We start from the raw sequence: 12,082 nt of genomic DNA on the forward strand, positions 1-12,082 counted from the left end.
TCAATAATACTTATTTCCCTTCTTTTCCTTTTTTGTGTCTTTATATTCTGTCAACTAGTGAACAATTAATTATCAGGGTTCAGTCGTCACAAGTTGGTTATATATATAATGCATATATAGAAACAAAGGAAGCCATACACTTTTTATCGCAATGCCATGCAAGGGCAAATTGATGTGTACAGTGTGAAAGCATTAAAGTCTGTTTAGATAATGTGTATGGCTTATTAGTGCGCGTGGACATACTAGGGTGTGTTTTTGCTATGTTTTTTTCAACCCAAAACGTAACCTAAACTGGTTGCATACGAAGACGAATTACCAGTTTTGTATTTGTTAAGGTCAACGTTCGGAAACGAGTATAAATCCTGCATACTCTTTTCTCTAGAAGACGAAAGCTCATGAATTTCGAATGGGGTGGGAGGGTAAAGAGAATTCTAGGGCAAAATACCCGAATAGAGAGTGGTGGGGGTAAGAGAGAAAGATATATAGAGAGAGAGGTTAAGAGAGAGGGAGAGAGAGAGAGGGGGGGAGTCACGGACATATTAAATATACTGTGTGGCAAACAGGTTAACATTCTGGTATAGAAAAAATATTTGTTATCACATGTGGAATTATTATAGAATAGATATAGAGGGTGGAAAGGTTCAACTTTATTAGTAAGTGTTCTTACTAATAAAGTTAAATCTTTTCAACCTCTATATATATCTACATTTGCTCCCACAGTTGAGCACTGTCAGAAATTGCAGTTTTACTTAACTTGTTTATATATATATATATTATATGTATTTTCCTTTGTTTCCTTATTTCCAGAGGTAATTTATTCGACACTTCTACAATTCAACAGCATTAACATTAACAGGAATTATAACATGACCATAAGCACATTCAACAACAACGATAATGTTATGGCTCAGATGATGATTTTGTACATAATATATATAAGATAATATATATATATATATATATATATATATTATTTGTATCTATATGTATGAATATATATATATGTATCTACTTATTCGAAGTATAAAAATATATATATATATTAATGTCCAGCCAGCTAGGAAACTGCGCAAGTCCTCCATTTCCACCGGACATCCGTGTCCAGGGGAGTGTTTCACAAAGATCCTAAGTAGAACTTAACACTAAGTTGGACTCAAAAAGTATGGACAGCCATTGGAGCCTTAAAATGAAATATATTCAAAAGCAAAAATTGGAGTATTTTAGACTTTTCATCAATTCCACATCAACTTGAATCAACATTTTATGCCTTCTAAAAAAAAAATTACAAAATGTTTTCAAGGATGCTAATGGCTTCCCATCAATTTTAAGTCCAACTTAGAGATAAGTTCAACTTAAGATCTTTGTGAAACACCCCCCAGACCTATAGCTCTGGAGCAGGGCAATATACACTGCCCAAGTGCCGAACTGCGCTTCTCCCGTGCAAATTAATATTGTCACGACACCGTTCATTGGTAAGACAAGTAGGCAATTGACATGCTTTCCTGAGACGGTTCATTTCTATGCGATGGAATCCTGTACCATCGGATACACAGCTTTTGAACTTGTGCTCACCGCAATCGAAATAGAGAGAATGTACGTCACTCGGCAGCTTAAAAGGGAAAGTTATATCCCGATTCTCTTGAATTTGGAATGACTTCATCATTTTGAGACATAGTTATGATAATGATGATACTTTTATAGAGGGCGAGAGAGAGCAATATTATCTGTGAAGTTGATAAAAGTTGCCATAATTATCGACAGTAACTGTGAACTCGAGCGCAAAGCCTTTCGAGAAATAAATCCGATTATGTTATCCCGTTAAAAAAAAAAATCATGTTTGGACTATATCAATATGTCATTGACTGTCATGTTCACACATTTCAGTATGACCCGTTCATTATACGAACATGTGATTTGGGCCTTTTGGAAAACGATGAACAAACGAAGTAAAAAAGGAAACACAGTAGTCTACAATGTGTTAATAAAAAAAAGGTGATAATTAGCATCTTATAATAAATACAAGAAAATGTGCATCTAAACCTTTTGTAACATTGTACTAAAGAGAAATGTATACATAGGCCTATACATTATATATATTGCATTTATACATCTATACGTGAAGAGAAAATAATAACACAGCATTAAAATAGAAATAATATACCAATTTTGGCTTTATAATAGCAGGACATTCTTTTTTTTTAAATCTCCTATAAGGTTGTTTCAATATTTCTTCTTCACTTGTCTATTTTTCCTACAACCGCCGCAGGAATATTTGTATTCTCATATCTATATAATTGATATCTATTTGACTCTTCCATGCAACTGTAACACCTCTAAACGTCCACCATTGATATTAGTTCCATGTGTGGTTTTGCCCTTCCTTCCTCACCAATCGTCGTAATTGATTCGTCTCCGCAAGCGCCGTAAATCTTATTTATTTAGACAGAGCTTTCACTATTTGACGATATTTAATTGAAGGTATCAGGGTTACAGGGATGTAAACGTGTTTTCTCAAGTTTTTTTGACGAACACGTGACATAGTACCAACTATCAACCACCCCAAAAATGCCACGGTAATCGTGAAAGCGTCATGAATGATTATTTTGGTTTCCAGCCAGAGTCTGAGGGAGAATCATGGCGGTATTACTATAAAAAACAAACAATACAGGTAAAGAAACTGGAAATCCCCTTTTTCTCCCAAATACACCTGTATCTGGTTGGGGTTTTATCAGTCCCTTTATCGGACCCTCCCCCACTCGCCGGCGAACATTACAAGTAGTTCACACGTCATGCTAGATTTCGTTTTTGTGTTTTCATGACTTTGCGATCAATTTCTCTGACCCATATTTATCGCAGATATCTAATTTCTGTCGATCTTCAAATGGAAACACGATCGCAATGGCTTTCGAGAAACCAACCCATAAGCCTTTTCAATACCTTTATGTATTCACCCCCCCCCCCCCCCCTCCCTCCGAATTTTCTTTTTTGCCTCCTTTTGTTTTTATTTAGTATCGTTAAATGTGTTGCATTATATTGTACTGTTTGTATATTTCGTACTCTGCCTTACCTAGGACCCCACTGAAAAAACAGCGATATAATTATCATGTTATTATTGGTTTATTGTTGAGCAGGGCTATCCATTCGTATGTATAAGTATGTATATATTTCGCTTTGTATGTTTCATGTGGGTTTTATTATACGGAAAATAAGTACTACTACTATACTCAGGCGCGTACGCAGGGGGGCGGGGGGGGGTTGGGGTCTGAGGGTCGAACCTCCCCTCCCCCCTCAATTCTTCGTTAATGTGTGTGTTTTGGAGGAACCCCCCCCCCCCCTCAATTTTTTGTTGTGTGTGTTGAAGGGTGACAAAAAAAGTGACCTTACCCCCCCCCCCCCTACTAAACGAAACATCGGTCGGCCAAATTTTCAAATTTCCGGGACAAAAACAAATGTGCTCTTACCCCCCCCCCCCCCCCCCCTAATTTCATTATAAAGAGGAACATCTGTAATAAGGGTTTTAATAGAAAAGACATACTTCCGCTACATATTGATGACACCCACATGACCGGGCACCAACAACAAGGTCGATGAGCCTTCAAGATGACCATACATCATTCCGGGAAATCATTCAAATAAATTAATCATGAAATAAATTGATAGGAAGCCGGAAAAGGTTTATCTCAAATTAGCTAACATGTATTGATCTGATTTTAACAGAAAAATAAATTTTAATGAGGACATTTCTTGTATCATTTCTATGAAATTCAGTCCGATCCAGCATCTAGTAGAGCGATCAATTTACTTAATTAGCAATGTTGACGAGTACTTATATAGATGGGATTGGTAAAGAATTAGGCAATTAAACTATATTGGAATCGCTCAATTTTCCTTGAAACCCCCCCCCCCCCCCCCCAAAAAAAAAAAAAAAAAAAAAAAAAACACCCCTTTAACACGGGCTAGACCAAACTGAAAAGATAACGGTAGTTCACGAGAAAGTCGAAGTTTGAATCATGTGAAAACATGGTAAAAATAGACATAGTTACTAGGTCACATGTTACTGTCGTAGGACATGGCGACCTCGTTTAATGTCGCCGGCCGTCACGCTACTTTAACGCTCTTGACTGGCCGACCCTATCATTGACGTGTTCATTCGCGCCCACAAGTAGGGCGTCGGAGGTGGGTGCATGTACAGCGCATGGGGAATGGAAACACGGTTAGTTTATTATGAGGGGAAAGCATAGCCCCTTTTGCCCTGCGTGCATTTGTGACGACGCGAAGGAGGCATGCGATTTATCGGGGGAGGGAGGAGAGAGGAGGGGGCGGTTTAATTGGTTTTCTTTTCATCATGTTGAAGTGTTTATTGTTCCATATTAAACAGTTCCCTGTCTTTTCCCATGCCATGTAATTCCCTTTTCCAGTTGTTTGGATTACGATAAATATAATAATTAGGAATTTAAATGTAGCAGTAATCATGGAAGAATCCTGGATCGATGAACAGGCTATAACATCGTGTATTAAAGTAAAGTAAGTAAAGTAAAGTAAATGAGGATGTATTTTAATAAATGAACGCCTGATCAACCTTGACCATATACGTGACGACCAAGAAGGCTGCAGCCCCCATCTTCCTCCCTCGATTAGACGTCATTATTGGCATTGCTAAACATACATGAAGTTCAAATTCTTCAAGACTTTCCTGTTTCAGAAAGCCTGTCCAATGTCGTATCCATGATCTGATTTTAGATTCCTGAATAAAATGTCAAGGTTTGATTGGGGGCGGCGTTACGGTGAACACTACGGGGGATGAGGCGATTATCGCTCTTGGATTTTAAACAATATCCTCGCTACAGAAGAAGATATACGGAAGAGGAAGGAGAAGGAGACAAAGGGAAAAGGGAGAAAGGGAGAAGGAGAAGAAGAAGAAGAAGAAGAAGAAGAAGAAGAAGAAGAAGAAGAAGAAGAAGAAGAAGAAGAAGAAGAAGAAGAAGAAGAAGAAGAAGAAGAAGAAGAAGAAGAAGAAGAAGAAGAAGAAGAAGAAGAAAAAGAAGAAGAAGAAGAAGAAGAAGAAGAAGAAGAAGAAGTAGAAGAAGAAGAGTAGAAGGTAGAAAGAGAAGATGGAGAAGAAGGGAAAGAAGTCGAGGAGAAGAAGAAGAAGAAGAACAAGGAGAAGAACAAGAACAAGATGTTTACATTCATATAGAATTCATAGTGGATTGAACAACCCATTACTATGTTTTTGCCTTGAACAGAAAATTGATAACAAAGAGACTCCATCCTTGAAAACGGAGTATACTCTAATCATCAATACATTTTGCAGACAATAGAAGAAATAAACAAACATAGAACACCATGATTATTGACCACATAACTGTCATATTCAATTTATTGTTCAAATGGAATCTCCTCTCCGTATTATATATGAATAGGGTAGAATTTTCACAAAAACAATTTGAAGATATTCAGAAAAGTAAACTGCGCTAAGGTAAATAAACTTTAGCAAGTATCAGCCAGCAGTGATGAGTAACACTGTCTGCTAACAATACCAGTGTGAGTATACACATACAATATAAGGGAGCATTAGATGTGTTTCCACTACTCTTGGTGTTTGAAATAGGAATGAACTTATTCTAAATAATTAGACCCTTGTGTGAACGTCCCAATATCTCCCCCAAGCTGTGTACAGCACGGGGGAGGTGTACATTCAAACCCTCATATACGTATATATGTCAAAAGTGCCCTGATAACATTTGAAATGTGAACAGGGCACATACTTTAAACCATTGTAAGAAGGTTGTTCACGCTTCCCTACAAAACTTAAGTTGATATTTAAGTTTGAACAACAAAATAAGCCAGGGTGAGAATGGATCATGGAAATTTAAGAACAGCCTATCTTTGACAGAAATACTCTTAACGACCACAATCTATCATTTTTGCTCAATTTGAAACAGAATCTGATTTTGGCCTGAAATGAGGATCAGATTGCACTGTGCAAATACATCATGGTCTAATATCTTTAATGCCTTTTCCTGCTCAATGCTGAGGAACCTCAACATCCGGCCTGTTTAAGTTTGCCGACCAATATACAAATGATTAGATTACGTCTACAGACCGGTTCGCAAATGTTTTCTCATTTCTGAATTGTTCAGAGTTCAGACCCGAGACCCAACAAACAAGTGACAACCCATTGAACTAGTCTGTAAGAAAGATAAAATTTCCGCTGTTGGAATCCAAGTAGCAAAAAAATGTATGTTGCTATGCAGGGCAAGCCTCTATTCAGCTTAGGAACATCATTGGTTGCTACAAGACTTTGAAAACACTGGTGACAAAAATTAATCGAGCTTAATCAAAAGCTTGGATTAGGTCAATACTTATGAATTGACATGCCTTGTACGAGGATTTAAAAAAAGGTGCGTTCAATAAATACTTCATATGGCCCGAGTATGAAAAGTTAACAAGTTACAGAAAATTTGCTGTTTTTCTTAATAAATCCATCCTCACTATGGCTTAGACATATTAGGAACTGAATATTGCATGGATAGGGACAGATGTATGCTTTGCGATTCTCACTTTCAAGTAACATTAACAAACTAGCATGATAGATTAAAAAGCATTGATTCATGATTGCTTGCTTTTCTTCTTCGAAAGATAAATACTTGTATAAACATTTTACAATAACTTATATGCTTACCATTTTACCCTTGTATATACCTTTCATTATATTAACTAATTGAATCCTGGAGTATATCGTACAAGATTTTCATGGATATTTTTTCAATTAATATCGCATTCACAGCATATTGTAACTCTTTAAGATGCAAGAGGGATAAACAAAACATCTTTAACACATGTTTATACCTTTAATAAATAGCCAGGCATTATAACCATGAAAAGGGCTTCTTCCTAAACATAACGTGTACTCCTAGAAAATGTCAAGAGGATGTATATATATATTTATCATGGCAGGCATAGAAATGCCTTGCCTATCCATGCAATATTCAACACTGCTGGCTGTAATGAAATGAAACACAATGTTAATTTTTTTTTTATTCATAATTTTTTTCTCTCTCTTTTAATAGAGGCCTGCTCTCCAAGACATAACATAAAATGATTACATAATACTCTAAACACAAACTCTCTCCACCCCTAGTTTACCACCAATCATCAACTACTCACAGACATCATGTATACTCTGTTGTTTAACAGGCTAAAGCTAAACATTCGACACAAGGAAAGAAGAAGTAGGAAATAAATTTTCGAGAAAAAAACAACTGACAAAAGTAAAGGAGTCGCCCTTGGGTGAATAGTTAAAACGATACAATTCGGTACCATGTACAAAACATGTACAAAACAAAAAAATATCTTATATACAAGTTGGTAAATTCTAAGTAGAATAATATATCTCTGTCGCATGTCTCGTTCAATCTGTTGTCACGACTCATGGCAGAATCTTTAAATAGATAAAACTGGGAATATATCAAAACGGTACTTGTGACTTTATGGCACTCATCCCTTGCTTGATGTAGATCTAAGATGATGAAAAGCATCTATAGAATTGATTTTGAAATTCAAACGTACTGGGAAACGATGGGTTAATTAATTTACAAACAGGGACAGAAATTATCGTCTGTATCACATCTACTATTTTAAAAAAGAATCTTTTATACATATATACTTGTGCTTATATGACATTATGGCTTGCAACTCCTCATCAAAATGCGAGAATATATTACCATCTTATAACATACACAATGAAACCGAGTACATCACCTGTGTCGGCCTAGGGACGAGATCAAAATGCATCGTTTTCATACAGCAGACAAAATATTGAAATTCAAGTATGAACATATCGGCTGTTTTAATGTCAAATATACTGCCTCTAATATTTCCAAACTAATGGCTAAATCATTCTCATTCTCTTTTTTTCAGGAAAGAGTGAAAAGATGACATTTGGAAAAAGGGGGTTTATCTAGACACTTGATTCTATAATCTATACGATATGAAAAGGTACCTCTTTAAAGCCTGTCTGCACTAGTTTGGCCAGGGGGGATTAGAGCTCCCTGCAAGGTCACTGACAGGTGTTATCTCATCAAAACAGCTCTCAGTTAAAATAAGAAAAAGAGGATCATGGGGGACCAACAGGCACCGATTGGGGAAGTTTTCTATATAGAGGGAGCAAGTAGCTACAAGTAGGCCAGTGGGGCTTTAAACCATGCCCAACCATAAGAGATACGACCTGGAAAGGTGTACCAGAAACCTCAACAGAATCCATGCTAAATCCTTCAACCCCCCCCCCCCCCCCCCCCCCCCCCATTTCTCTATCCCAAACATCCACGGTATGACGGCGAGGCTGAATCGACACTACCACAGGTGCATCTGTAAGGTTGTGTTTCAGACAAGACTTCAGGATTTCCCACTTCTGATTGCCTGGCTTAGTATCGAGGTATCACGGCTTGCTTCCAGATCACGACTAAAATGGGGTCAATGGGGTCAATGCCAACAGATTTGCTCATTCCAAATGCTACATTTGCATGTTCTTATTAAAGCTCAACAAATGGGTATTTCGTTTAAAATCTCTTGACCAATATTCGACAACACATTTAAGGCCTATTTAGATATGGCGCGGTGTACAGCCGCAAAAAAGCCGCTGGAAGTTTCTTTTCTCTTGTGTAAATGAAGGGCAACTATGCGCATCAAACGACTTGCGTGTATCCACTGGCCTCTGTGTTACAAGATACAGAAATGAGAAGCATATTACTGTACACTTAACGTTTATATAATAAAAACGCAGTAGTTTCAGCGAGTCATATCTGAACGAGCCTTTACGGTTTGGGGTATCAAGAGGCCCGTCGTCAACAGCTCGAGTTTGCCAAATAACCCAATTTTTCAGACTCGGGATATTATCCCACAGCTCCAAATTGCGTCTTCACCTGACCAATATGCTCATCACAAACTAGCTTGGACGAGCGCAAATTAGCCCGCTTTTTCCCAAATAGCGGGATATTTTTGGAAGCAAGACCAAGATTTCTTGGGATATTTTCTCGACCAAATATCCCGCTAATTGCAACTGCGGTCTGATGAAGACGCAAATCAACTGGCTAATTTGAGATCGGCATAGTTAAAATAGCGGGGTATTTGGTAAACTTGGGCTGATGAGGACAGGCCTAAGGTAGATAACTAGTAATGAGGTCTCCTCTGACATTGAACACCCGAGCCGATGCACCTGGGCGAAACCCAATGCCGCCTCCCCCTGCATCACTGGGACACCTCTCATTGCCGCTAAGCCTCTACTGATCCCCAAAGCCCACCCAGCCAGTCGCAGCAACCGCTGCGCTACTTGTTACCAGAGGACAGGTGGAGGGACTTATGTCACAAGCATCTCAACCTAGGAATTGCATAGGCGAGTTGTATATTACAGTCCTTCTGCACTAGTTTGGACAGGAGGGATTAGACCTCCCTGCAAGGTCACTAACAGATAGTTATCTCATCAAATCAGCTCTCAATTAACATAAGAAAAAGAGGATCATGGGGGACCACCAAGCACCGATTGGGGTTTTCTATATAGAGGAAGCAAGTAGCTACAAGTAGGACAGTGGGGCTTTAAGCAAGTCATTCGCATGGAACAGTGCGTAGGAGCATAGTATTCATTTTTCTCTAATTGATTCTATTCGATCTATATATCAATCAATCATTCTTTCGTGCTACATATCTGCGTTCAAAAGTCGACAAATCCCTCTGAACTGCACATAAGCTTTTTCTTTACACAGAAACTCATTACGCACGCTGAACTGATGACTGCCTCGCCTTTTAAGCATTTTTAAAAGGAAAACTTTCTTGTCTCATTTCAGGTAATTCACTTTGCTAAGAGTTGAAATTTTACTGTGTTTTTCTTTCTTATGAGAAATTATCATTTATCACAAAATGGCCTTGCATTATTTTGAAAAAACAAATGAGGGGAAAACCCCAAAATGCCTCATACGGAAATCAAATCTGTTTTACTTTGAAATTCTGGGCGGGAAGCAAGATTAATTGAGGATGCAAAGATCTTGTTGACTATAATTTGTGAAGAAGCTAAATCCTCTAGGTCATAACAATTCATGGAAGGACATCTAAAAGCAGTGCGGTTTATCCATTTTGATCTATGTTTTGTTCATGTTTGCCTTCAGTTCCATTCCAACTCTTGAAATGCGAGGGCTCTTGGTGGGTTTGAACTATGTAGGAGTGCCCTCGTTTAAGAACGAATGCTCAATTTTTGTCAGGAGACTTGATAAAGGAGCCCACACATGTAGCTGAAGAACAATGGTTTGGTAATGTCCTAAAAGCTTTATAAAAAAATACCATTAATCTAAAAGAAAGAGTTACGAATGCAAGCACACAAAAAGCATGCAAAGAGTGTTTTCTGAGACACCCTTAAAAGAGTGAACTTCCAAAACCTATGAAAGGAAATGAACATGGGCATAGAAAAAACATGATATTTAAATGTTATTTTGTCCGTTGAATCTTTTTTCTGAGATGCTCTCGAAAAGAGCGCACTAATTTAGTTATTTGTCAGTGTGAATGGTGTACATCACAGGCCAGACAATGTAATAAGTTAAGATCCCATCGTAAAAAATCACACACATGGTGAAACGTTCTTCAGAGGTATTCCTAAAAGGGAACGCAAATACTAGCAAGTATAAACAGGGCCTTATAGATCACGAGCAAGACAATGCAATGAGTTATGATCTTATTTTAAGGAATTACACACATGGGGAAACGTTCTTCAGAGGAACTTCTAAAAGGGAACGCAAATACGTGCAAGTGTAAAAGGGGCCTAATACATCTCATACGAGACAATTTAACCAAATGTGATCTCATTTTAATAACCACATAAATGTCCATGGTGAATTATTCTTCAGAGACACTCCTAAAGGGAAACGCAAATACTTGCCAGTGTAAATGGGGCTTAATACATCACAAGCGAGACAATATAGAAAGTCATGATCCTGTTTTAAAAATCACATACATGCATCTCCATTAAATGTCACATGATGCTCAGAACATCGCCCCAGGCAAAACCAATCTCCCGTGAGTGGTAACATTACACCCCTTCCCCATAATATATCGGTGCATTGTTCATTCGATATAATACTTCAAAACCGCGCTGGAAAGAAAAAAATTGGTGGACATAATCCGATTTCCAACTTCTCTGATGGATCCATCCAACTTTTCAAGGAACCTAAAAGGAATTTGAGTCGAGCAGCAAAAAAAAAAAGAAGCAATGTACAATGTTTTGCCACAAGGGGGAGATCACATTGTCGGTAGCTGGAGTCCAATGTATATAGATAGTACATACCAAGAATGTGGGGATAGTTAAAGATGAAGTTGAGTTCTGGTCATGCGATTGCATTGTGAAAGAAACGGTGTGGAACCGACCAGAAAAGGTTGATCATCTAGCATATAAGAATTTGTGTGTATTGCAAGGTTCTGGAATCATCAAAATGATAAGAAATTTGGCCAAGTCTTGGTGAAGTTAAAAACACTTGCACAGAAAGATGCATATGGGACTACACGAACACGTGGCGTAAAAAGCCGGCCCCCCGATTTTTACGATGTTACATGCGTATTTAGAATATGAAGGCATTTGAAGAGCCATGCTTTTTAGGGAACATGTCTTAACTGATGTTCTTCCACACTTGCATAATAAGAATGAGTAATGCTCACAAATTATTTTTCACCTCTTCCCAGAACTCAACCTTCTCTTTAAGCCATCTCTATCAGTCTACCTACCCCGTCATTGTTGTAATAACCCTGTACATGTGTTATTATCAAATTTCTATTTCACTCACAACAAATGACAATTTTATATTATCCATGAAACTTGTAAATCGTAGTTAAATATACGCAATAACTGTTAAGGTGTCTATATCTTTTGATGTGTTATCAATGTACTTTGATGCCATTTGATTTTTACTCTGTAAAATGAACAATTTCAGCTATCAGCTGCATGTTCAATGAGTTTTATCTTAATAAACCGATTCAATACAATAATAGAGCCTCAATGCATTTCTAGGTGGGAAAAAAAATGGGATAATTTAGGCTGTGTATG

Source organism: Strongylocentrotus purpuratus, unplaced genomic scaffold (assembly GCF_000002235.5).
Source record: "Strongylocentrotus purpuratus isolate Spur 01 unplaced genomic scaffold, Spur_5.0 spur5_scaffold_4, whole genome shotgun sequence".
Lineage (NCBI taxonomy): Eukaryota > Metazoa > Echinodermata > Echinoidea > Camarodonta > Strongylocentrotidae > Strongylocentrotus > Strongylocentrotus purpuratus.